Below are 20,150 nucleotides of genomic sequence, written 5' to 3' on the forward strand. Positions count from 1 at the left end.
CCCACAAGAGGATGAGAGAGGTAGCTTTGTAGTCCTTTGGCATGGCGCTTTGACCTTCGAGACTACTGAAATGCTTAATGTAAAATCAGGGGAAGGCCAATAAATACACGTAGAGCCAAAATGGCGGGGAGGGGTAATGGTAGGGGGGGGGATTTGAGGGGTACTCAAGAATTCATTTGCAGTAACCATTTCCAGCAGAAAGCACATCCCTCTACATTCTACTCAGCCACCCTGAGCCCATGGTTTCTCTCTCAAAGTCACAAAATGGTTGTTGAAGCTCCGGCCATCAAACCAGTGTTCTGGGAAGCAGAAGGAGGAAGATGGAAAGGCAAAAGAGCAGCCTCCCACCTGAGTCGGCTAAGAACTGGGATCCTTCCCAGAAGCTCTGCAAAACGTTTGCTTACACCTCACTAGCCAGCACTTGGTCCTACTGCCATATATAACAGGGTAGGAGGAAGGGAAGTGTCTTTCAGCAAAGCACACTACCTCACCTCAAATAAAACTGGGCGTTTGTTACTAAGAATGGAGGAAGTGGCTACCAGGTAAACCACTAGCAGTTGTCACAGACACTAAAGCTGTGGCTTCCCAGGTCAGCCAGGGCAGAGTGTTGGCAATGAAGATACTTAGTTCTCCCCTGACTAGCAGGTTCCCCCACCTGTGCTTGCCACCCTCACATACCTACCCAGGGTTGTGAGGGAGCAAAACACCCCAGGAAGTCTGTCCATATCATCATCAGACATACCCTCTGCTCCACTAACTGGACTATATCCTTTACCTGAGGTAAGCAAATGCCTGCTCCCCACAGAGGTCTGAGGGAACATATGGTTTCTGCTGACCTGCTAATTTACCATGGATCACCCAAACCCTCTAGAAATTTGCAAAATTAATTCCAGACCTCAGAGCCAGCAGGTATAAGGTTACTAATACCGTCTTACTGCCTGAGTGGTCAGCAACAGCTCAGCATTGTGAATAATTAATAATGATACGAATAACATCAACAGCCATCTTTCATTGATTGCTGACTATGTGCCAAGCATTATGCCGGGCATTTTGTCCCCACAGACTGGCTTTGGAGTACTGAATATGGTACAGCATGCCACAGGCTCAGAAAATGTTTAGATTAATCTCTTATTTGACATCGTGCAGTTACTATGTGGCAGAGCTAGGATGAAACCCAGGTCTTCCTGGCACCAACTCCCATGATTTTTTTTTTAGTAACTGCCATTGGCGGAGGCTAAGTCCTGTATCAAGACTTTCTATCAGTTAAAAATATAGGTTCTTGGATTTAACAAAGACCAAGTAAGAGTCATTTAGATAAGTTCTGCTTCAAGTCCAAGATCAAGTAAAGGGCAGGTCTGGCAGGGGCAGGGGCTGGTAGTACAGCTCTGTTCCACACGGAGATAGAAGGACCCAGACATCTTTCATTTTCATGCTCTGTCAGCCCCTGCTGTTGGAAGTCATACAGAGGATATGACCACTGGTTGATGAGTAAGTTAGACACAGGCAATCAGTGGCTCCTTAACACCTCCCACCTCCCCCACCACTGTCCTTGGAATATATGTTCTTGCCCAGCATTCTCTCAGTAGGAGCCATGTCAAGGACTCAGCCTTCAGAGGGTGCGGTGGTCTGCCTCTTTCTTCAACCTCCTCTCGCCCTCCATTTAAGGGGATCAGTTTCAGATTTCACGTGGGGAAGTCCCAAGTTTGCAAACCAATGACTGGATTCTTGCCCTCACCCCCATGGTTGAAGATGGCCCATCACCACTTCCTTGTTCTGGAGTTCAAGGCAAGGAGGGAAGAACAAGTAGGAGTTTTCCTTTCAATGGCAACAACTAGAACCTGCACGCACCACTTCCTCTCCCATTCCTTGAGGTGAGTTCAGCAGAACTTGGTCACATGGCCACACCAGACACAAGGGAGCCTGGGAAATGTAGTCTCTACTGCAGCGGCCACACGCCCAGAGAAAACGAAAAGGATGTGCGTTATTACCAACAGGAGGAATGGGAACTGGATATTAGGAGACAAAAACTAGTCTCTGCCATCTTGGATTACATCACATGAAGAGAGGGATAATCTGGTCTTTTGGCTCAGAGGGAGAGATGGGTACTGCCCCATCAAGACCCCACAAAATGGTGAACCCCCCTAATGGACTGGGGAAAGGATGGAAGTGGGACAACCCAAACTAGAACTACTGTAGTGCTCAGTAATTACATTCCGACAGAAGAAAAAAGAACCTTAAGACGTGGCAGAAAGACAAGATGTTGTCATCATAAGAAAAATAGAAGATCTTGCTAATCAAGTCACCCAAGCTACATTTATCCTTTCCTGCTTTTGGCTCACAATCCTTTTTCAAATTCCCTTCCTCAGAGCACACGGGGCAGGGGGTAAACTTTGGGTTTCCAAATGGAGGAAGAGGTGTCTTGTTCTTGCAGAAGTAACCACTCCAGCTCTTCCCCAGGACCCAGACCCAGGGGTAGTAGATATCTTGATGGACCTCCGATGGTCAGAGCCACCAAGGAAACAGCCTATTGTGTGGGGATGGCCAGGCCTGGCATTTATCCCAAGTTCATGATCAATACATGCAGGCTGACCTCCCTTAGGCCTTCATACAGGTGCCTGGGAACAATCCTAGGCAACTAAGGATTCACAAGACCCAGGCTAAACCTCAGAAGTCCTCTCACTGTTAATTATTTGCACAATCATAGTATACCCTCCATAAATGGTGGCCCTAGGCCTGCCTCTGTACATATGGTCTCTGGTTCTCACATCTACGGTAGCAGGTGCTGCCAGCGCTCTTTTCACACTCCCTTCTCCCTCCTGCTTCCAGACACACTGTATCCTGCTCCCAACCACCACACCTGCATTTCTCTGCCAAGGGCTTTCTTGGGCTGGTAGTCCTACTTTGCTAAACACAGGATACAAGGGAGGCACCTAGGAATTATCACTCCACCTCTCAGAAGCAGCCCTCAACTGGTGACTCTTGGGAGCTGTTGTATAAACACCCCCCTGATCACTGCACTGTGCTGCCCTTTGGGGCATAGGAGCACTGTGCTGGTTTCTGAGTTTCCCCACTGGGTTGGAGCTCTGCTAGCCCGCTGGGGTAGCTGGATTGATAACACACTTCTTGCCTGCCTTCCTTTCCTTATCTCATTTCCTGACTTCACTGCTGCTGTTTCTTGCATTTCCCAAAGACACTACTTGCAATCTATCTCAGGATAAGCTTCTGGATGGACCCAAGTGAGACCAGCACTGCGAGAGGTAAGCTATGCCAGGCTGGCAGAGGCTCTGGAGTCAGCCTGACCCAGATCTGAAGTCTGGCTTCCTCACTTTACTAGCTGAGTGATGCTGGAAAAATTAGTTGACTTGCCAATGCCTCGATTTCCTCATCTGTAAAATGGGGCCAATTATACCAGCCTTGCAGGACTGTAAAATTTTAAATGAAACAATTCCTCTAATGTCCCTGGCACTGATAAGAGTACACAGTAGGCAATCAAAGATCAGCTTCCATTTCTTCTCATGTCTGTTTTAGGAAGGAGGACACTGAGGCTTAGGAAGGTTCCCTGACTTGTGCCAGGTTATAAATGGAGTTAAATGATGGATTTTGGGTTCAAGTACAAATATCTTTCTGGTTCCAAACATACTTATAGAGTCTCACATCTTTACTCCAGGACCTAAATTCCCTGATTTGATACCCCAAGTCATGCGAAACTTCCAATTCCCAGGTCTTCCTTCCGCATTTATGCAGACAACACATTTAGTTTCTCACTCTCAGAGATTCCCACATTCTGGTGTCATTCACGCCCTTTGCTATTTATGTCCTCTGTCTGGGCACATGGCTTCCTCTCCCTCATCCAGCTGTGACACTCTTCTAATTTGGGCGTCAAGATTTTCACAAGTTCATTTCCGATTAAAGCACGGTATCACTAAGAAGAGATAAATAGGCAGCAGAAGAAAGAGGACAGGTAACTCAGGGCAGAGCCAATGTTCAGGGAAGTGTCTTACCCTCAAACACACCAGGTTCCCCATTTACCTTTGAGGAGAGTGCTCAGAGCTTCTAACGGGGGGGGGGGGGGGTGCGCCACCCTGCAGAGCCCTGACAGGCAAGAGATACGGAGTGTTTCCAAGTCCACTCCTTCTACTCAGTGTCGTGTCCCCCACAGTCAGCGACAAAGCAGAGGCACACACGCAAAGGAAAACAGAAGTCGCGCCGCTGAACCTACTCAGATTTTTATAATTAGAAATCCAGAAAAGAGTTATTTTATTTCAACATACCTTTAAGTTTGGGGTCATTTTAAAAAATATGATTTTATTAAAAAATATATAAGCAGGTACACACACACACATTTATAGACAGGAAAGACATAAGCTTTCAGGGGTTGGACACTGACAGGTCCTAGGTGTGACTTCTATCTCCTGTAGGTGACCAGCTGATTCTGGCTTGCCTGGGATTTTCGCCATTTAGTGCGTCCCAGGAGAGTTCTCAGCCCCGACCTAATCAGGACGGTTGGTCACCCTATTAGGAAACAAACTTGATTCTCAGATCTCCTTTTTTAAAATGCAAATCTCTTCAGGCAGTTTAAAACAATCCACCAGTCACACTGCAGGGGTTCTGACTGCTTCTCACAGGATACCCCACTAAAATAGTCCCCACTTTAAGAATCCATAAGGATCTTCTATTGAAGGAATCAGAAATTCAGACACCTATGGGGCAGGACTTCAGTGAGTAGGAAAGGTCATTCATCTGCACAAAAGCTTTCCATCTATTCTTTACTTACACGAGGAAATATACTCCCATTCTTCTAGAAACCTACAGAGCATTCAGTCCTTAACCTTCCCTCCTTTGGTGGACATGGGATGGATAACTATTTCCCCACCCAAGCAAAACCGTCTAAGCATGATGGAAAACAAGAGCAATTCTCATCTGGCCTCAGTAGTAGGGACTATGGTTTTCTTAGTCTGATTTCCTCCAGAAGCTTGGACAAGGATTCAACTGTAAGGGGTTTATCTGAGAGGCCATCCCAGGGAACACCAGGAGGAGAGTGTCCTATTAGGTCAACTGTCACTGTTGGTGACTAGAGATTAACCCATGGCAAACTCTCGAAATGGGTGTAGAATAACACCTTAGTTATCTCACCAGATGGCCAAGGGAACTCAGGTGTCTGTACGCTGAACCTTTCATCACTGGAGGGGTGGGCTTCAATTCCCTGGCACTCACCCACACCATTTCCACAGTCAGAGAGACTCCTCAGACAGATGAACCCAGGTGCTGACAGTGGGAAGTCAAGCTGGCCTGCGCTGAAGTGGAAGGGCAAGGCTATGGGCTGGGCACCAGCAGCATCTGCTACAGCACATCAGTGACAGAACCCATGGGCCGCCATTACTCAGCGCTGGCCAACGGATGCCATGAGGGAATGCAGCCAGCGTTGTTAAAGCTCCTGAATTTTTAAAAGAAACCTGGAATCCAGAATTCTTGTGGAACCTCCTGATTCATTATTGCTGATGATTAATTCCAAAAAAAAGTTTTTTGAAAACACTGTAGGGGTGAATGGAGCTCTCTGTAGGCAGAATTCAACCAGTGGGCAAACAGTTCACATCCACTAACCTAGGTAAAGCCCCTTATTTTATGGATGGGAAAAGCAGGACCCTAGAGGGAAGTGACTTAAAGACAACTGCTAAACCCAGTTCACCAGTAACTCCCAGGCTAGGGTCTCCCCTGACCCACTGTGCTGCCTGCACTAGCAAAACTCCCCACTCCTTCCGCAAACCCACCCATGACGGGCGGCAGCCTCATGGCTGCCCTCCACTCCACTCCGCGCAAAGGAAGTCTTGTGCTGCCCCACAACTCATTACAATACTTAGTATCATTAGAAACTGGATTCCTTATGATTCTTAACTTCACGAAAAGTTACACAGGGTTTATTTTGTCCTGGGTACCCTCCTAAGTACTTCACATATAATTCCCTTAATTCTCAAAGCAACCCTCTGATGTGAGGTCTATTAGTTTCCTCACCTTAAGCACAGAAGACCAAGGCACAGAGAGGTTAAGATACTTGCCTACAGTAGGGTAGTCAGCGGCAGAGCTAGGAGACAAATCCTGGCAGTTGGCTCCAGAGTCCATGGGCCACTCACTGCCTCCAAACTAACTACCTAGTTAGGCTTTTTAAATATCCTGATTGGTCATTTCCCCCATTACAACAGGAGTTAGCCAAGTATAGGCCCATAAGCCAACTCCTGCCCACAGCTTGTTTTTCTACATAAAATTTTCTAAATAAAATTTCAGGGGTGCCTGGGTGTCTTGGTCAGTTAAGCATCTGACTCTTGGTTTTGGCTCAGATCATGTTCTCAGGGTCATGAGTTGGAGTCCCCGGTTGGGGTCAGGGCTCAGCCCGGAGTCTGCTTGAGATTCTTTCCCTCTCCCTCTCCCTCTGCCCCTCCCTGCGCTAACACACCCGCGCTCTCTCGCTCTCTCTCTTAAATAAATAAATTCTTTAAAAATAAATAAATAAATTTTACTGGAATCTAGTTTCACCCATTATTTTATATATGATCCGTGACTATTCTTGCCCTACGAAGACAAAGTTAAGTAGGTGAACACAGACCATATGGCCCGCAAAGCCTAATATATTTAGTCCCTGGCCCTTCACAGAAAGTTTGCTGACCCCTGCATTCTGGACTTGCCAAGCATTCCTGATTGCAGATTGCTTGATGATGTGGCTTAATCATAATGCAGAAAACCCTATAATCCCCCCAAAGCCCTAGCATACGCAGTGATGAATTCACAGGTTAGAGTTCCAGAAACTGCAATTGTGCAGAATATGTCTGGGAACCTAGGAATCAGCAAAAGTACCCTCAGAGCCCCATTTAAGGAAAAAAGACACCAAAAAATGACCCATAAAAGAGGCAGACACCTAATCTTGGGTCCTGACCTGGGCGAAGGTCTCTAAAGCAAGGGGATCGACAGAAATACCCAAATAGAGGCAGAGAGGAGAAACAGAACAGGAGGCCACTCTTGTAATTAGCTATCAACAAGCATGATCCACTGAGAGACAGGGGGTCAAATCCCAGCTCTACTGCCTACTCATTTCTTAAACTTCAATTTTCTCACCCATAAAACAGGAGGAATAATCTCATTTCTTGGGGGTTAGGCAGATTAGCCAAGATTATAACATGCATGAAGTTCCCAGCACCCCACGGGAGATTTGCTAACCAGTCAGAGGAGCCCTATGATTAGGAATACCAGTAACCATAAAAGAATAGAAATGGTGGTTATTTACACAGAGGCACTCGGCCCCACAATTCAGCTGTCAAAGAGTAACAGGATGATGGCAAGGAACAAAAAGCAGTGTTTGGCTTGAGGGGCCCAAATTCAGGAATGATCTAACCACCTTTATACACTCCATGTAAAGAAGTAAAGAAGCATGGGCCATGTTTTCATCAAAAATAGTTCAAGCAAAAAAGTAACGTGGGTAGGCAGAGGTAAGCTTTAATCTCCTGGAAAAATCATTTCGGTGAAACAGATTATTTATTCCTTGACAACGCCAGATAAATGAAACTGTATAAGAAGTGGGAAGAAGGAAGTTTGCACTGTATATTCTGAACGAAGACAAAGTTGCATTGGCCCCTCTTATCCTTATAGTGCAAGTATTTACTGAATAGTATGAACACTTGCTGACAATCTGTCAAACTTTTAAATACCCTTTATCTTTACCTTTTTCACAGCTTTTCTCTGAGATCTAAAAAAAAGGCCAGTGATAGTTTTCTGATATGCTTTTTCCACATATAATTAAGCATACTGCTAGAAAGTACAACAGGAACCACTCATGATTTGAACTGCTTAAAGCAGCTGAATCATTGCAAAAATGATTTCTTACTCTTAATTTGTTTCAATCAAACTTTTGACCTCTAAACACTGGACACTCCCCTTTGTTTTTTAAGGCAGTGAAAATGCAGCTACATTGAGAACCTGAAGGTATATAACACAGCATGCTTTTCTTCCCTCTTCAAAATACACTGAATTAATTTCACACAGTTGGAGCAAATTACCATGCTATGTCCTTAATTTATGTGTTATGGCCCCACTGGGCTGAGGCTCTATGGTCACAGTCTAGGGGCACATGGTTTTCATTACTTAATCAGGATCCTGCATTTCAACTTGCCCATTTAAATGGATGCAATTAGTTCATTTGTGATGGCCTCGAATACCCTTATCTTTCCTAACTTATCAAAGAAGCTACACTGGCCCAATGTTTTGAGCTTTGTCTCAATACTGAAAGGTTATTTGATGATAAGTTACACCAAATATTATTTTTACTGCCCAGCAAATAATTTTACTGAGTCGTTCCACCGTACTGCTGATAGGGAAGCCTTTTTAAATGCATTTATTTTAAACACATTTATTTATCTGGGACTTAAATAAATTAACTGAGAATAGTACCACAGGTGCAGGTAAGGTACAGCGTGTGCACGTCTGATTGTTCATAGCGTAAAGGATTAGAGATGGAGGGAACCTCAAGTCTCACCACCCACTTGACAAACCCAGAGAGCTAATTAACACAGCTCAGGTCAGTCCTGCTGCTGAGATGGGATTAGAACTCAGCCTTCCTGATTCTCCACCCCTTTTTCTCTGCAGCTCCTCCTTCGTCTGGCAGAACCTTACCAGAGTATTACACTTGGATGAACCAGGGCCAGGGCTGGCTCTGTGAGCTTTGCGCCTCCCATTCAGGTCGCATATGGTCCCCCCTGCTCTTTTGCAATGACTGAATTGATGGGATGGGCTCAGTCAGGTGCAACAAGGGAAGCCTGGAAACAATCCTCAGGCCGCATCCGTTGCGGGTCCCCTACCAACGCTGTCGGTTGTTATAAGCACCAGCTGGAAGATGGACGCTGGTATTCCAGAAAGACCTTTTGAATCAGGCGGGGCTGTGACTGGCCTCATGCTGAGACGGAGGCATAATTATTTCCAATAACTGTCTGCCTAGGCTATACTTGGTGATTTCCAAAGGAAAGTGCCTCCTTCTTGCAACAAAACATTCAGTGCTTATCTGGGCCGGGGGTTGCAGTCTTGAACTTATTTCTTATGTAGGGTCACAATGCCCGAAACTTCTGTCTGTTAATAACTTATCTAGCAGGGCAGAAAGAAATACAATCTCTTATAAATAGCAGTGAAGGATAAACCACTTGACCACATTGGATGTTTGCTCAGGATCTCTTTCCGAGGGCAGTGGTCTCATTTGGGACACGATGGGCCATTAGAGGCTCCTGGAAGGTATGCTCTCTGGAGAGAAAGCTCAACCTCTCAGGCTGAGACTGTCAGGGATAACGAAGAGCAGTCTCTTGCAGGGTGGTGTCAAAGAGCCCAGACTCCGTTCTGAGTTCGAATTCCAGGTCTCGCTGACCAGCTGTGTGCGTGTTGAACAAGTCACACGGCCCCTCCAAGCCTGGGTTTCTACCTGTGTAAAGTATGAGCAGTGGTGTTTCACTGTGCAGACGGTCCTTATATACTATACGGAAAGCCGTTAGCAAACGCCTGGCACTTACAGGGACTCAATAAACAGGAGCTATTATTTCTAGGCAGGGGCCTGTTCTTGGAAGAGGCAAGTTATTCAAACTGAATGTTCCAGACTGATTCTCCGTGTTGATCAAATTATGGCTGTAATCTCCACTTTACAGGCACAGGCATTTTCTAGAGTCTTCCCTGTGACTTGTAGCCTTCCTCCTGCTCTGCAAGCCTGTCTTGGAACTCTCCACTTGGCTGCCATATGTCTTTCAGGCCAAAGGGAACCCCACCCCACCCATCCCTTCCTGCCATCCCGTTGCAGCAGCTCTGGGCAGACCCGTACCTGTGCCTCTCCTTCCCACCACGCTTGCTCTGCAAACCTCCCACGTTCATTCACAGCTTCTCTCCCCAACTAGATTAAGCTTCTGGGAGACAAGACATTACCTTACATTTCTCTGACCCCTCCCCAGCACCCAGCACATGTCCAAGAATTTTCTAGGTTCTCTGATCCCTTGCTAGGCACAGGGTGGTCCACAGACGAGCCTCAGCGGCATCACCTGGGAGCTCAACAGAATCTCAGGTTCCACTCCAGATCTGCTAAATCTGAATCCCATCCCCAAGTGACTCAAGTGCACAGTGCTGGAGAAACATCGCTCGAGTCTATTTCCCCGACTTCAGTCATTCACAGCTTCCCTTCAAAGCCTTAGCCATTTTTCAACACCACCTACACTCTGTGTTACTAATATGTATTTTTAAAGGATTTTACACTGACATTCTGTCTCACTTAGCCTTATCCTAAGCAGTACTATCCAGTCTGTCAATAGTTCATTCAGCAAGGCAGAAAGAAATACATCCCTTAATAAGAGTTGAAGGTCTAAGTGAAAAACAGTCCGTTGGCATACATTAAAATAAATAAATAATCATCAAAGGAAAATGATTCTCCATCTATCAGCTAAAATTAACTTATTCAGGGGCGCCTGCGTGGCTTAGTCGGTTAAGCATCTATCTAGCTCTTGATGTCAGCTCAGGTCATGGTCCTCGGGGTCCTGGGATGGAGCCCTGCTTCGGGCTCCGAGCTCAGTGGGGAGTCCGCTTGTCTCCCTCTCCCTATGTCCCCCCCCCCCAACGCTTGTGTGCACAAGCAGGCGCGCGCTCTCTGTCTCATAAATAAATATATCTTAAAAAAATAAAATGAACTCATATGCCACCAAGGGTATACCTACCCCACTTTAGCGAGCACAGCTCTAGGATTTTTGTAGCTGAATTAGAAGACATCTCCCCAGTTCCTGACCCCGTATCTGGATCTGCCTCTACCTGCCACGGTTGCCTTGTGAGGTAGATGCATTTGCTTGCAAAACACAGATGGTTGTAGCGGATGGTGGGAGGCAGAAACTCTGGGCTCTGGCCCCGCACCATCCCTAATAACTTGCCAAATCACAGCCCTCTTTGGGGCTCATTTTTGTGGGTGTGCTGATCTCAAAGTTTCTCTTCATATCTAACAATATGACATAATAAATGATAGCAGAGGCTCCAGAGTCAGAATGACTTTGGGTTGAAATTAAGTCTCCCTTACTTGCTAATGTCATTAAGTCTCTGTTTTCCTCATCCATAAAATGGGAGCAATAAATGGACGCAACACCCATGTCAGAGGATTTTTGCAAGAATAAAGAATAGGATAGCTGCAAAATGCTGAGATTGAAATCTAGTACACAGCGTTCAATAAAAAAATACAGCTATTAATATTTTTTCTTGGCCTCCAAAATAATAATAGCTAATATTTATGGGGTATTTAATATGCAGCAGGCACTACGTGAAGCACTCTACACCCTGTCCTTTTATCCTCACGATAACCCAATGAGGTAGGGACTTTTATTCTCTCCATTTCATGGATGAGGAAACTAGAGGCACAAGGGGTAAGCCACTTGCTCGAAGTCATACATTTCGTAAGTGGTGCAGCTGGATTTGAGGGCATGTCATCTGACTCCAGAGCCAGCGTTCGGAACCTCAACCCATCCTGCCTTTCTGTAAAATACTGGTCAACACACAGACTTTGCCAATTCGACAAATATTATGGGATCTTGGCAGAGTAATTCCCAGCACAGGTGAACAGGGGCCCGTCTAGTTACCATTAGCTCTACTACTGGTATTTATTGAGTCTTCACATCTGAACAAGACCCTACTAGGTAGGCACTGGGAAGTGCATCTTATCCTTCGGTTATGGTGAGGACCTCTTTTTAAAAATTTTTTTGGAATGCATTTTATTCTTAAACATAACATACATTTAAAAAATGAACAGTGGTGCGTGGGTGGCTCAGACAGTTAAGCGTCCCACTCTTGGGTTCAGCTCACGTCATGATCTCAGGGCCATGACATTGAGCCCCGTGTAGGACTCTGCACTGAGCATGGAGTCTACTTGAGACTGTCTTTCTCCCTCTCCTTCTGCCCCTCCCCACACGCTCTCTCTCAAAACACAAACGGAACACAATATAAATATGCAGCTCAATAATTATCTCCAAGTAAACAGCCATGTATCCATCACTCTGTTGCCCGAGAAGCTCCTAGATACTTTCTCTCCCTCCTCCTCAAATGTAACTACTGTACTAGGGTTTCTCGTCCCCAACACTGTATACATTTGGGGCTGGGTAATTCTTTGCTGTGGGGGTTGTCCTGCTCCTGCGGGATGAGTAGAAGCCTCCCTGGCTTCCAAAAGCACCTTCCCCAGGTGGCAACAAGAAATGGCAACAATTTCTCTAGACATTGACAAGAAATGGCAACAATTTCTCTAGACATTGACAAGTGTCCCCTTGTGACAAAATCACTCCTGGTTATGAACCACTGCACTCTCATGACCTTTTTGGTAACCACTTTCTTTGCTTTCTTTTTGACTTAAACCACACAAGCATGCACCCTTAAATATTATCATTTAATCTTGCCTGGTGAAAGGAATTCTTTATACTTTAATCTATTAAAAAGGCCTCTAATCATGTCCCCCTAAAATAAACTAGGTGGGGGGACCGTGTAATTTCTCATCTAAACTGGAGGCACAGACATTAACCAGGATTGACCCGGGCAAGCCAGCATGATTACCCTGCTTCTAGAGAACCTCTGCTGGGAGTGAACATTATTCTCACAGCCGCACACAATTAGGGCCCCCTTACCCACTGGATAATTGTACATGAAGTGGCAAAGGGTAATTAAAAGCAGCACAACCCCAAGGGCAAAGTAACATAGACCCAGATAAATATCTCAAGGCCGAAGCGCTGTGAAGCAGAAAACTCATGGGCCTTGGCCCTTAATGGAGGCGTATTCTTCAAATCACTTGCTGAAAGACACCACCTCAATATCTACTTTCACCACATTAGCACAACAAAGTGATTAAAATAAATGCCTTCCAAGATTCAAGATTCGCACATCAGTGCAAAAGGGATCAAGATCACCCCTTGTAAGAGGTTTAGGGTTTGTAGTGGATTTTTAACCAATATCTCTGCCTTTTTACCCCCTCGGTGTCACTGGAAAATAGAGCAACCACTATCAATTTGACCTGCCGTGCATTGTAATCTCGTAAGTCCTGATATTGACCACGTTAAAAGTGACAACTAAGGCTTTCCTTACATACATGAGAAATCCTATTGATAGCCTATTTGCCTGAATATAATTCAGCTTGTCCTCCATTCTTCTGGGCATCCAAGAGAACGGAAATCAGCTTTCACGGACTTAGACACTTGCACATTTCATCAAATGTTTATTTGACTTCGTCGGCATCCATTTCCCCTTTCTCCAGCAACTGTCTTTGTCGCGGTCCAGCCCTCTGGGGTCCTCGGTCCATGGGGTCTGGGTGAGACTCGACCACAAGGCAAAGCCCTCAAATTCCGCAGAAGTGATTTGGCACAGGGCTTTCCGACAAACCATGCCCATCAGGCCCATTGGAACTGGTTTTGAGGCTTTTCGTTCAATAATTGGGCAAAGGAGGCTTATACTTTTTTGTCGGACTTGAACCTGAAATTGCGTAAACTGACGACGGCTACCATCAGCTCGCCACCCAACAAGGAGCCCCATACACAGAGGAAAGAAGAGGAAGACGGGGCTGAAGGTGAAAAGAAAGAAATCAGATTCCGAAGTTATTGTTCAGCCCTGAGCAAGATACTCTTGAGGCCAGTTCTAGGTATGTACCTTTCAGTAACTTGAACTTGTATGTATGAAAAAAATTTATATATCTATCTCCTAATTCCACTTAAATTGGGTCTTTGTCACTTACTAGGAAAACACCCTCTGTGGCAACTTTTTAGACATCAACTCAGTAAGAATTACATTTTATACTGTAACCCAGAATGTGCATGCAGGCCCAGAGAGAGAACTGACTCAAAGTTTCATGAAACAACAAAACACTTACTAGCATCTGATGATGCTGATATTTTCTGTCCTGTTATAACTTAAAAAAAAAAAAATACTGGTTGCAGCCCACTATATTGTTTTCATGACCTTCATTTTAAAAAACACTGACTTGTGAGATAAAGTTAAAAATTGATTTCACCAGAAAAAGTGAGATAAGAAACATCATGATAATTTCAATCAGATTATTGAGGAAACTAGGAGGTTTGGCCCCTAAACCAAGTATCTAGCAACAGATACTTGCTACCTTACCATTTCTCTCTGATCTACCCAGGACACATGCTGACCAGAAAAGGAAGGAAAAAAAAAATCTTAATGACCTAGAAATAAATGTATTAAAAAAATTTTAAAAAGCATTTTCTAAAACAAAATAAAAACCATGTGTAAAAAGAGAGATGAGAAATACATTAAGTAGGGAAAGAGACACCTAAGTCCTGTTGCTGAGCTGAGTTATGTTATTTATTTATCTAGAGGCTGAAGACAGCAATTTCAGGGAACCTCCGCAGTTACTGAGTATGTAAAAATAGTGTCTTCAAGATAAGATCAGATCTCTGGGGCAGATGTAGAGGGAAGTAGGGAGATAGGAAGAGAGAGAGGAAGGGAGGGTGAGAAAGAGAGAAAGAGGCGGGGAGACAGAGGTCACTTGCAGTATAAACCTCAAGCCTTCACTTATGTGTGTATCGTGTATAAAATAACTATGAAGAGTCCCTGAAATTTTAGGCAATTACTGCAGGCTGGATAAGACAGGGTATTTTTAACTGTTTTCCATGTACCTTATTTGTATTGTCAGTTAGCCAAAATTTTCTTTTTGTGTGCTCAGAAGCAGAGTCTTGATTAAATCTGCTGAATCGAATGGAGAAGTAGGATTCTCATGCTTGCTAGCAACAGAGACCAGGGCCTGTAAACAATACTAAGAAAATTTAGCCGCTTTTACACTCTTGAGTGGCTGTAGCTTTAACTCCTCCCAAATTCTTCTAGATTATTAGGCTCAAGCACAGTTGTCTGCTTGTTTGAGAAGCTATGGACTGTCCTTCCACCAAGACGAAAGTCTATGAATTTCAAAGCAGAGTGAAGTTTAAAGACAATCACTTGTACACCCCAGAGAAGTGACTTCTGAGAATTTTCCCAGGGAGAATGAAAATCAAACCTCACTATAATGGTATTTTAGGTAGGCTTCTTCATCTTCCATCATTATATTTTTCAAATACATTCCACCTGCATTACTGAATTTAAGCAAATACAGTGTCTGATTAATATTTGCAGATGTTGTAAAGAAGCGATTAACCTCTCCTGTGTAATAAGTCCTTGGAATGGTCTGAATTCTTCTGGTCCTCTTTTAGGAAATGCAAGCACTCTTCAAAGGTGTGTGGTGTGTGTGTATGTGTGTGTGTGTGTGTGTGTGCGTTTGTGCTGTACTTTTATTACAGAATTCTTAGATATACAAAAAAAGAATCACAGACTTATCAATATAACCGTCGCCTAGTTTGTGACGTTTAACTTAGAGACCGAAATATATACTGAGTGTTTACCTTGGGTCAGTCACCATCATGCTATTTAATTGAATGAAAAAATATACGAGGTGCTTATTGTTGTTGCTACTATTACTTTCTTCATCATCATTAATGCCATTACAGCACATCCCTGTTAGAGGCACTGCCATGGTTAACAGCCTGGCATCTGGAATCAGATCTCAGGTAAACTCCAAATTACCAATGTGACTTACGGCAAGTTACTTAACCTCCCTCTGGGCTCAGTGTACCGCTGCACGGACTACTCATGATGCCCCAAAAGTGCCTACTGGAACGCCTGACACACAGGATGCTCTCAACCACCATTCTTCATAGCATGTGGATGGCAGATGAAAGCGCAGCCTGGGGAGGTTAAGTAAGGCGAAGCTGCTTTTTCTTCTCCTCCAGATATTTGGTTTGGAAGTTCCACAGATGCATTCTCTTTCGGACGGGAAACAGCATGTCCGGGATTGCGCGAAAATCTCGTACACATCCTCCAAATGGGTCGGTAAATTTCTGGGGCAAACACTAGCTAACCTTGAAGGATCAGCCAGCTTTCTGGAGAGACTGCTGCTGTCAGCACTCCAAAGTCTTTCTTCTGAAGGGGCCACCTTCCAGATGCAGCCGTCTGGGTACCAGCAAGCACACCAAGTTGGTTCGCAAAGTTCAGAGGAGTTGGCTCTGGTATGTTTACAAGTCTTAGCAGATCGCAGGAATGTTCGGGATAATTATTACCCCACCCAGGAGCGCCCAGCCCAACCCTCTCACATCTGGAAGGAAGCGGCCACACAAAGGAGAGCAAGGGAGACCTCCTCCTGCGGCTGCTTTCTCAGGCTCCAGGGAAGATTACCGAGGAGCTCTCACCCCCTTTGTCAACACCAGCCACTACTCACAGTATCGTTCAGACCACAGGGCATTCGATGCAAAGGAAGAGTTTATCTTCCAGTCCAAACCGAATGGCATTTTGCAAAATATCATCTTTGTTCCCTCCCCCTGACCCAGACACGCGCGCACACACAAGCACACGCGCGCGCCCGCGCTTTCTCTCTCTCACACACACACACAGACACACACACACACACACACACGAAGGTGAAAGGTGAAATACTCCAGAAAACAGACAGCGATCCACACGCACACAGCCTTTCCAACATAGGAGCTGCTAGAATCAGACACACCTAGTTGTACAGGGCAGACGAACCAAGCCCTGAGTATCCTCTGCTAACGCCAGGGATTTCCCCCAGTCCTTTCCCTGCCTTTCGAAAGTATCTGGGATTCATCAGCATTTCTCCCACCTCCCACGGACGCGCACCAACCAAAGCACATGGTCCCTGGCGGCGCGTTTGCAAACCCCACCAGCGCCAACGCCTCGAAACCGCCAAACTTCCTGTCTCCACACCACCAAAGCTCCCAGAGCGCCGCGCCAAGTGCCCCAGGGGCTCCTGCGGAGGGAGCCTGCAGCCCAGGAGCCGTGGGCGGGGTTTCCTGCTCTCCCCAGCGCCCGAGCCCAGCACCTCCGCTGGGGGTCTCCGGACGCGCGCGCTGCGCCCCGGGCGCACGCTGAGCGCCCGCCGGGGCCGCCGCTCTCGACCGCGCCCCCGCAGCGCGCTGGACACCGGGGCAGTCGCCCACCTACCTGCTCCGCTGCCTCCGCCCTCGGGCGCTCGGGCGCTGCCGACCGCTACTTTTATTGTCTCGGTGGCTCAGCGCGCGGGACCTGGGAACTCGGCTCTACGCCGGCCCTGCGAGCAACTCCACTCGGCTCCGCGCCTTCCCGGGCGCCCGCCTTCCTCTTCCTCCTCCTCTCGGCCCAAGCTCCTGCTCGGCACGTGAGCCGCGCAGCCCGACTCCCGGGCTGGCTGGGCAGCCGGCGCCCGCCGCATCCCCGGCCCGGGGCCGCTCGTCGTCCCCGCTGCCGCTCGCCGCGCGTCCTCGCTTCGGTCCACACTTACAGCTGTGCCCGGGCCGCCTGCCTGGCGTCCTTCCGTCCTTCCGTCCTGCCCGCCTGCTCTCTCTGTCAGCCCCGGCTCCCGGCTCCGCTCTCCGCAGCTGCCCCCGCCCGCCGCCTCTCCGGGGGCTGGGGCGGCCGCTGCCAATGAGACTCGGCTGATGCGCTGTTCCGGCCCAGTCATTGTATCGGGAGGGGAGGAAGGGGAGGGGAGCGCCAGGAAGGGAGGGGGCGCCCTCGGCCCCCGCCGCGCGGCTGCCGGCTGGGCTCGCCTACCCCGCCAGAGAGAAGGCGCTGGTGCCAAGGGGCGCGGAGCGGCTGGCGCGGCCGGGAGTGGGGGAAGGGGAGGGGCACTAGCCCGCGCCTCTGCATCCCTCGCTCCGAGGCAGAAAAGCGCGGGGAGGGACTCGGTTCGCCTCCCAGGCTCCAAGCATCCCAAGCCCGACTGCCCTTAGAATAAAGGGGGTGAGGCGCGGGCGGCTGCGGGCGGCACAGGATCTACTCCGGATCGGGAGTGGGTCTGGCTCATGACTCGATCTGAGATTCCCGCGAACCTGGTGGCTCCCCTTGAAAGAAAGACATAGAAAGGAGGAGCAAGGAGGGGAGGAAAGAGGGAAAGAAGGGAGGGAAGGAGAGACGGTAGTAAGAGAGAAGAGCGAGAGAGAAAGAGAGGAAAGAAGAGTAAAAAGAGGGAGTAAGAGCCTACCCCATGCCTGGCATTTTCCCTCCAGAACAGTTCTGGGATTCAGGAGTGTTTCATTATGCTTTCTTTAGAGACGACGAAACTCCAGAGGTTAACTCAAATAGCTGATAAATGAGAAGACAGATTGCAGCTAGATGTGATGCTGCGTGCGGGGCAGCAAATGAGAGAAGAGTGGAGGAAGAAGGGAGAACCATTCGGGAAGGATCTGCTCTTGAGACTTTCACATCATCTTTCAAACGGGTTGCTGAGTAGAGCGCCAGAAGTGCACCGTCACCGAGAGAAAATAATTCCCAAACAGCTTTGAATGTGTGTCCCATTGCCCGACCCATTTCTCTATAAACTATGAATTAATTCTAAAACTAAATCTGTTTTTAAAAAGAATTGTCCTAAGACTACACGGAGATACACACCTCCGCGTTTTGTTGGAAGTTTAGTTGATTCGTCAATGTCAATGTTTGAGAGACCACAGTTTCAGTAACCCTGGTTTTGGCATTTCTCCTCCTCCTCTTCCTTCTTTCCTCCTTCTTCTTCTGACGGATCACCAGCCTACAGAAAAGGACCAGAGGGAAGGCTCGCTGGATTTTCCAGGCACCTGCATAGCTGCTATGGACATGAAGTGAAAAGCAAGATGTGAAGCAGTGAAGGCTTGAGATGGAGTGATGGATAATATTACATCTGTGTAGTGTGAAGTTTAATTAAATTTTCTTCTGGTGTCGAATGGGCTGCTTGCTTCTAATTAAATAGACTATATTGAATGAATAGCTGACATCTGTTGAGCAACTATGACAGGCCCCCAGATCTGGGCTAAGTAAGCACTTCACTTGGTATTATCTCATTTGGTTCTCCTGGGAGAAAGGGATGGACTAGATGCCCCATGTGTTCAGGGTCTACGCTGGCCTTGGTCAGCCCCTGCCACACAGCAGTTGTCTTTCAAGGTCAGTTGACTTAATGGACTTCCATTTTGCAGAGGGGGAAACCTAGGGTCAGAGAGGTTAATTGACCTGCGAGAGAATAGGAAACTAGAACGTGGTTGCACCTGTCTTTGAATTCCGAGCTGAAGACTCCCGAACCAGTGCACGAAACTGTCTGTTCGACGTGAAGAGCAGCATAAGGGTCCCGGTGAGGCAGCAGTGCAGAGAGTAATGGCTTACTCTGCCCTCATAAGTGCACATAATTTCTTTGGAGAGAAAGTCAATACCTATAGCATGGGCACTAGAGAACATCCCAGGGAGTGTATAGCAAAGTGGAACAAAGCAGGGAAAATGAATAGCACAGGGGCGGCCATCCAGAAAGAGCTTGGTGTATGTTTAGGGGACGGCGAGGGGGTGGGGGGGAACTAGATGCAGACTGTTACATGAAAAATGCAATATAGGTGATGTCAGTAAGGTTGATGTGGTCAGAGTAGTCTGGAGAATTTTCTGGAAGATGCAGGATATTTACTGGATTTTCTTGAAGCAAAGAGGCTCTGGCTTGACAATGGCAGCTCCAAGGCTGTTGTGTCTGGGTTTGAAGCCCAACTTTTCCAAATACTCAACCTAAAATCGGGATAATATAATGCCAACCTTACAGGGTTGTTGTAAGGATTGAATTAGTTAACACATAGAAAGCATTTGGAATAGTATCTGGCGCACGGTGAATATTTAATAAATATTAGCGATTATTATTAAAGGAGAGGGGACAGCTTTCTTTCCAACTTCAACCTTCTGATAAATATTTATAAAATACCCCAAATAGCAAAATGAAAAAGCACAACGCAGCAGAACAAAGAAACAAAACTTGTTTTCTTTATTCTTACTCTAGTATAGAATTACTAATTCTGGCTGTGTATTAGAAGGGGGAGTTTATTTTTGTTTTTAATAGTTGAGACAGTTATATCAAGATCTCTGGGGTTAGGGTTGATGAAACCTCACATTCCTGGACCCGGGCTCCAGAAGTCTCAGAGACCAGAAATCTGCATTTTTAACAAGCTTTTCAAGGGTCCACTTGAAAAACACTGATTTGCTCTTCCTTCCACATCCCTTGATGACTACCCCACCTCATTGACCCAGGGATGTTTTTCCCACCCTAAACTCTTGTGATTAATTAAATGCTGTGTGTGCATTCCTAT

The 20,150-nt window shown here is 46.6% G+C and overlaps 1 protein-coding gene across 1 annotated transcript in view; it reads right to left on the bottom strand.

The window, feature by feature from the left end:
- Positions 1 to 17,437, bottom strand: part of FRMD4B (FERM domain containing 4B) — a 314,088-nt gene extending 296,651 nt beyond the window's left edge. Inside the window, exon 1 of the mRNA XM_048226469.2 lies at positions 17,345 to 17,437. The gene's annotated coding sequence lies outside the window, so the exon portion shown is untranslated. The remainder of the gene's footprint in view (positions 1 to 17,344) is intronic.
- Between the last annotated feature and the right edge of the window lie 2,713 nt (positions 17,438 to 20,150).

The sequence above is a fragment of the Ursus arctos genome, unplaced genomic scaffold (assembly GCF_023065955.2).
Source record: "Ursus arctos isolate Adak ecotype North America unplaced genomic scaffold, UrsArc2.0 scaffold_14, whole genome shotgun sequence".
In the NCBI taxonomy this organism is placed as follows: Eukaryota; Metazoa; Chordata; class Mammalia; order Carnivora; family Ursidae; genus Ursus; species Ursus arctos.